Genomic DNA, 8349 nt, shown 5'->3' with positions numbered 1-8349 from the left:
CCTGTCCTGGCGGTTTATTCTCTGTTAATCCGTTAATTGCAAGAAGTACATTGGGATCACTAACTCTAATATCATTGATTATACTGCCATTTTCCATAGGAACAGGGGAAACTGCAGGAATATGTATATATTCTTTTGTAAATACTGATGCGAAGAAAGTATTAAGAATTTTCGCCATCATAGTTTCATCATCAGTGAATAAGGGCCCCATTCTTGGAGTTATTACCTTTTTGCTTCTTATGTAACTGAGATAATTCTTTGGGACTGGATTTACTGATATTTGCAATATGTGCCTCAAGGTTTTTCTTACTGCGTTTTATTAGTTTTTTGGCTTTCCGCCTGAGAGAGAGAGAGAGAGAGAGAGAGAGAGAGAGAGAGAGAGAGAGATCTGCAGTCTTTTGCCTTGTCTTGTACTAAAAAAAAATAAATAAATAAATAAACGTGAGAATTCGTGGCACCCTGATGACAGACAGACAGAAAGGGTGGGGGGATATTACTTTTACTCTTCAAATCTGAACAGCTCGCATTTCCACTGATTATGAGAGAGAGAGAGAGGAGGGGGAGGGACATCATTTTTACTCTTGAAATCTGGACAGCTCCCATTTTCACTGATTATGAGAGACAGACAGACAGACAGACAGAGAGTTATTTTGAGATGCCTGGACAAACTGTGTATGGATCAAAATTTCCTCTGTGCGTACAGAATGTAGCAAGACTTCTGGGATGGCTTCGAGGATTTCCAAGTATTTTTAAGGAGAGGTCACTCCCTGGTTCACTGAATGGCATAAACTTAGGCCTACTATGTCCTAGACCAGGGGTTCTTAACCTGGGGTCCATGGACCCCTTGGGGGTCCATGGATGGGCTTCAGGGGGTCCCTGAAGGTCAGAATAATTGAGAACAATTTAGCGATATTGCGTGATGCAGTTTGGAATCATTAGCTGCCCCCCCCAAAAAAAAAAAAAAAAAATCAACAAAAAACAGTCTTGAATTCTGGTGTTCGTTGACACAAGCCTACCCTCGTCTGGCAACGCGAGCTATGGGTGCTCTGATTCAGTTTGCTACTACATACCTTTGTGAGTCAGGGTTTTCAGCGCTTGTTTCTATTAAAATGAAAAGTCGAAATCACCTGGATGTCAGCGATGACATGTGTTTCCTTGTCAAAGACCACTCCACAATATCAACTTCTTGTTCAGGCCAAACAACAACCCTCTCGTTGAAATGAACTTTTGAGCAAAATTAAAGTTTTGTTTTGTTTAATTTGCACAAGTTGGATGTATTTAATTTTTTCATCGAGTGGCCATTAATTTTTGCATGAAAAAGAGTAAGAAAATAATTCTTTGTAAAGACTGTTTTATACTTTGTGCATGTCATACACTGCGTCAGGTAGTTTTCAATAAAATAAAGTATATTCATTGCATGCAAAATGTTGTGTTTATGTGCTTAGGTGCATTTATGTAGGGAAGGGTTTCATAGCTTTCACCAGATTCTCGAAGGGGTCCGTGACTCAAAAAAGGTTAAGAATCACTGCCCTTGACCCTTATTCTTGTCGGTTACGGAACCTCCTTAACACCATTCCCTAAGCGATTTATGATGTTTGTTACTCCTTACTCTACTGTGTAATTAAATAATTCCAATACCCCCATTTTCAGCATAAAAAACACAAATTGATGTTAACCAGCCATGTGCAAAAATAAATCGTTAAGGAACAGGTTTTAGGGAACTTCCATAGCCAATTAGAATACAGACGCCAGTTTCGTGTATGATCTTGATATTAACCAGTCTTGTGCAAAAGTAAATCGCTAAGGAATAGGTGTTTGGGTATTGAACGGAACACGAGGCTCACGTTCTGTTATCTGAGTTTGGTGAGGCTGGACGCATTTTCTTTTCTTTATTTATTTTTTATTATTATTTTCCTTTGGAAATTGGCTTCTACATTTAGCTTTAGCTATATTTTTCTTTTTGGGAGGGACTTATCTAACTATTCATCTATCTGTGTATCTATTTATCCATATCTATCTACCTATCTATAAACATGTGAGTGTATGGGTTTTGTATGTATGTGTATGTGTGTGTATTTATGTACGTTTTTATATATTATGTATGTTTGTATATATGTTTTTTTTTTTTTTTACTTGTCCGACTCTGGGCAAAGGCTCAGGGCGTATTTCTTGGGGGCAGTGGCCTATCCCAAGGCCCAGTAGTCCTCCTACTCCTCCACATGTCACCACTTCAGCGCTAACACCCACCGTCCATATTGAATACATGCTAGGGCTGTCTCATACAGGACTGGTGTATTGGTATTAGCGGGGGTACTTTTATGACATGTCGGCGGGTCATCTGGTAGATCAGGAAAGTCTGCTTTTTAGGAAATACAAATCCTTAAACTGTTCCCTGCCCCAGCTGGGATTCAATCCTGGGTCCATCAGGACTGCAAGCCGCCTCTCTACGGATTCATGTATATTTATGTACGTTTTTATGTATGTATGTGTGTATATATGTATGTAAGTATGTGTATGTGTGTATATTATGTACGTTTTTTATATATGTATGTATGTTTGTATATATATATATGTATGTATGTGTATGTGTTTATATTTATGTACTCTTTTATATATGTATGTATGTTTGTATATATGTATGTGTATGTATGTATGTACATATGCATGTATATAAGTGAGCATGTATATAGTATAATTGGATGCATTTTTCATGTGCGAGCAGACTTGGCTGTCATTAGGATCTTAAAGTCTGTGTGGTCTGTTCAACAGTTAATGATGAGGTGTTAGCTAGCCTTCTAAGACGACAAGAACGGCCCCACGCACTATTCTCTATTTACTCTGACTTGTCCCAAAAATACCATCCCTCCATCCTCAGTGCTAAAATGCAGGAAGGAAATAACACAAGAATATGATGCTAAAGAAGTGCTATGGAAAGAATATAGAGCACAGATTTAGCCATATAAACTATATTTACTCTAACTTCGCCTAAATATACCATCATTCCATCTTGAATATTAACATATAAGAATAGAAAATCATTATTTGATGTTAATCACAAAGAAGTGTTATGGAAAGGATGTAGAACACAAGAATAGTCATAGAATATCATACTTTAATCTTACGTGGCCCCAAAATACCACCCCTCCATCATGAATGCAGCGATGTAGTAACAGAATAAAACTAGTTTCTGATGCTGAAGAAATGCTATGGAAAGGATGTAGAGCCATAGTATTGTCTTTGCCACTGATCTACATGAAATAAGATGTGAACGGATGAAAAAACGGGCCAAGTATATGTGAAAATAGTATAGTGAGGAAGAGGTACCAATTAATTTACTAACCCTACGAGAAATAAGAAATATATAATATAATCTACATTCGAGTAAACTTCCCCCTCACTTGGACCTCTCTCACTGTGTGGTCTATGTATACACAGGAATAAAGTGATAAGGAAGAGGAAGTAGATTAGATACTAGCTAACAGGAACCTCGGTGGGAGCGTAAGGTTGGTGTGGTTCGCATTAGCATGTACAGCCGACAGCAGAAGTTCGTCCCTCTTAGCGTGCGTGATACGAGCCTGTTGATCTGGTAACACTGTATGAGGTAGAGTTGACAGGTACGCTTTAAATGGCTAATATTAAAGAAATGTGTTCGGAGATAAGAACACATTCCCTAATGATAATATTAATTTGTAGCAGGTGGGATAATGTTATTGTGAAATGTTTGACACTGGTGTATGAAGATTCTTCGTTACGGACACAGACGCCTAGGATTACTTGGACTGGACTGATGTTGCCAGCAAGTATTATATGAAATATTATAGAACGATTGCAGTCTTAAAGGTGAGGTTGCAAGAAAACACTAATTACGATGTCAGTTACACACTAAACAAACACAGAAACTGACAGTTCGTGTTTCGCCAGTATGCGGTTTAGTTTTACAAGTCAAATCACTTCCTTTTCCGACCTCTCTCCCCACCCGTCTCTTCTCTTCCTAGTCATGCTCTGCCATCATCCACGTTTTATCGTTAATGCTGAATACCGTATGTCTGTAGATAAACTGTGGGAAACAATATAAAAGTGTCAAATGAGCTTCATTTCCTCCATCGCTTGAAATGTTATCCATGACTTGAATATAAATGTTAGTAACATGAATAAATCGTCACTGTGGTGGTTAGGAGACATTACTCGTCACATTATATAACATTTATATAACCATCGTTAATACAGTGCTCCAAATACACTCCCTCTCCACCCCCTCGCCGTCTCCTCCCCTCCCCCTTCCACTGTCTCCATCACTTCTCCCCCCTCCCTTCCCCCCCTCTACCAGTACCCCTTGTTTCTCTCCCTCAACACCCCCAACCCTTCCCAACGATTTCATTTAACTGACTCTGCTTCTGTTTACCTCCCTAACTAGATCGGTTCTTCATAATTTGAATACAGTTATTACCATTTACAGGACTTTGAGTCTTAATTGTAATGACATTATAAACACAATACTCGTGCATGTTATATTGCCAACTGTATTACACACAAGTAACCAAATTACTTACATAACAATATGTCCATCGTAACTATCAGTGTTCAATACCATCCCCCCTTGTGGATTCCTTCCCTCCTCGCCTCCTCCCGCTTTCTGTATCCCTCACTCCTCCCTTCACGTTATAACATATTTATCTGTGTCCCAGCTTGTAATATATGTAATCCCTTCCCTCACCCAAAGTATTCCTGCTTCCATAATCCCCCCCCCCCACACATTGTGTTCCGCACTAAAGTGAGACCTATGAGATACGTCTACTTATATATAATTTAAAACAATATGCCATCGACGTACTTTGATCTGAACTCCCTCAACGCATGATCTTACAAGGTCAGAGAATGCAGTCAGCAAGATTATCCCTATCATTCCATTCCCATAGCTGCATTGCATGGTTAGAACAGAAGGTAACGGCATGGCTGTCCGTCAGCGCCCTGAATATCTGTTCTGCAACTGCCGATATTATCGATACAGGAGTGACAAGGACTCGGATGGATAGGAAGCGAACCTTTACCATAATTAACCCTTACACCGCGACAATCTCATACTTCCACTTACATCTGCCTGCTGTCCGGGCTCATGACAAGCATATTCCGATAAGGGCTTAATCTACTCATCCAGAGGGGTATAATCCCCCTTCATCGTATATTACGATGATTATGGTAGCCAAATGTATGAGGATACAGCTTTTGTGACTATCATATATTTTGCTATATTTAATCGTAACTGAAGTTTTACAAATTATCACCAAGAATACTGACAGTACTTTTAAGAAAATATTTTCTGGATGCGTGTAGATCATACAACATCTATCTATCTATCTATCTATAGCCCGACGCCCTAATCCCGAAAGGGTTGTCGCAGACAAAACGCCTCCAAGTCGCTCTGTCACCCACCATTTGACTCCCCTCCCCCCAACTCAACCCCCCCTCCCCCATATATTCCTCTCAACTCCATCCCTCCACCTCATCCTCGGTCTACCCCTCCCTCTCCCTCCCTCCACCTCACCTACATACACCCTCTTAGTCAGTCTTTCATTCTCCATTCTCTCCACATGTCCAAACCACCTCAGTCATACAACATACGCAATGATTATTTTTCATTTTATACTTTCTTTGGTGAAAAGAAGGACGTTTGTGCTTCATATTTTATGTATGTTGGGATTTATAAAATAAGTGTAAGCAAGATATTAATGGCTAGAGGAGGAGAAATAAAATGATCATTAAACTGAGGCACTGACTGCCGTCCTTTGAACAGTTAATGCCTCTTGACCGCCATTGTCACGGTCATTATAATATTACACAGTATTAAAGGATACCATACAAAAACATGACCCAAACATCGTTATGTTGTTCGATTCTCGAGACAAAAATGAAAAAGGGAGAGAAAAAGACATTTGAAATGACAAGGGAGAGAAGTTGGGCGGGGTCAATACAATAACACGGTGGGGAGGGATTCGGAGTGTTGCAGGCTAGAAACAAAGGTTACTGGAAATGGGGGCGGAGGGAGGGGGGGGAAGTGATGGAAACAGTGGAAGGGGGAGGGGAGGAGACGGCGAGGGGGTGGAGAGGGAGTGTATTTTGGGCACTGTAAGATCGATAGTTAGGTAAGTGTTACATAAATGATGACGAGAAATGTCTCCTAACCACCACAGTGACTATTTATTCATGTTACTAACATTTATATTCAAGTCATTATAACACTTCAAGCGATTGAGGAAAAGAAGCTCATTGACACTTTTATATTATTTCCCACAGTTTACCTACAGACATACGATTTTCAACATTAACGATAAAACGTGGATGATGGCAGAGCATGACTTGGAAGAGGAGAGACGGGTGGGGAGAGAGGTCGGAAAGGGAGGTGACAAAACAAAATCGCATACTGGCGAAACACGAACTGTCAGTTTCTGTGTTTGTTTAGTGTGTAACTGACATCGTAATTAGTGTTTTCTTGCAACCTCACCTTTAAGACTGCAATCGTTCTATAATATTTCATATAGTACTTGCTGGCAACATCAGTCCAGTCCAAGTAATCCTATGCGTCTGTGTCCGTAACGAAGAATCTTGATACACCAGTGTCAAACATTTCACAATAACTTTATTATCCCACCTGCTGCAAATTAATATTATCATTAGAGAATGTGTTCTTATCTCCGAACACATTTCTTTAATATTAACCATTTAAAGCGTACCTGTCAACTCTATCTCATACAGTGTTGCCAGATCAACAGGCTCGTATCACGCACGCTAAGAGGGACGAACTTCTGCTTTCGGCTGTACATATGTATGTATGTAGTTGGCGTCTGTATGTACAGTATGTGTGTATGTATGTATGTTTGTATGTCGTCTGTTTATGTGTGTATGTATGTATGTTTGTATGTGGTCTGTTTAGGTATGTACGTATGCATTTAAGTATATATGTGTTCTATCATGTATGTGTGTATGTATGCAGCAAAGAAGGTAGGCTGGTAGGTAGGTAGGTAGGTAGGTAGGTATTTGGACTTTTTGCATCTATGTATGTATCTATGTATGTATGAATTGTTTATATGTATGTTTGTATGTATGTGAACGATTTTTGCATGTAAGTATGTGGACTGATTTTGTTTATATGGATGGATGGATGCCTGGATGTGGTCTGTATTTGCATGTATGTGTGTATGTATATATGTGGTCTGCTTCTGTACAGTATGTATGTATGTATCTCACTGTAATCCAATAGGCATGACCATGAATATTTTATGGAAATAATGAGACTATGGAATATACATTTATTCAGGACAGCTACAGCAGCGTGGACAATGTACCCTGAGAGAGAGAGAGAGAGAGAGAGAGAGAGAGAGAGAGAGAGAGAGAGAGAGAGAGAGAGAGAGAGAGACCACGATAGTAAAGAGGAGAATCACACAAGATAAAGAGGTGAAAGAGGAATTAGACGATAAAATAGAATGTAAAAAACAATTGTCATAATATAAGAGTAAATTAGGGAATTTGTTTAAAGTCAAAGTGTTAGTTCCGCAAGGGATGGCCATAGATGAATCATATCCATGTCATCCGTCGTACACCATCAAGCTGCCCTCTCTCTGACTTACACCACCCAGCACCCCCTAAAAAATAAAGCAGTTAAACAGGCAAAACAGCAACTGTTAAAATAATTACATGCAAAAACTGACTCCGGCAAAACTAATAATAGTGACTAGAAAACATTCATAGAGCGCATACCTCTGCCAGCGCCAATATAAAATGTAATCAATAAAAGATCCTACGCCCAGTGTCACTGAAAGAAGTGATTAATCCTAAGGTATTAGTCTGCTCTCGCTACATAGTCTCAGACAAGGCATACCTCCGCAGACACCAGTAATATTTATGATTTATTCCTTGCATCAACATCCGGATCCTGTTCAAAATCTAATCAGCTCATCCTTGTCGCACTGCCCACCTACCCACCAGAAATCACTGAATTCCACTAAATATTGGAGAGAGAGAGAGAGAGAGAGAGAGAGAATGTGTGTGTATATACAGTATATATAGATAGATAGATAGATAGATATTCCACACAGACAGACAAACTGACAGACACAGGTGCATATATAACCACCTCCAGTTTGGCGGAGGAAACAACAACAGTAACAATAACAACAACGGCAATAACAATAACAACAACTACAACAACAACAACTACTACTACTACTACTACAACTACTCTACAACTACTACTACTACCGTTACTACCACTGCTACTTCTATTATTACTACTACTGCTACTGTTACTACTACTACCACCACCACTACTACTATTACAACCCCTGCCACCATCAA

The sequence above is a fragment of the Coenobita brevimanus genome, chromosome 104 (genome assembly GCF_032717465.1).
Source record: "Coenobita brevimanus isolate Jiangsu-jjx chromosome 104, ASM3271746v2, whole genome shotgun sequence".
NCBI lineage: Eukaryota > Metazoa > Arthropoda > Malacostraca > Decapoda > Coenobitidae > Coenobita > Coenobita brevimanus.
This window is presented reverse-complemented; position numbering follows the sequence as displayed.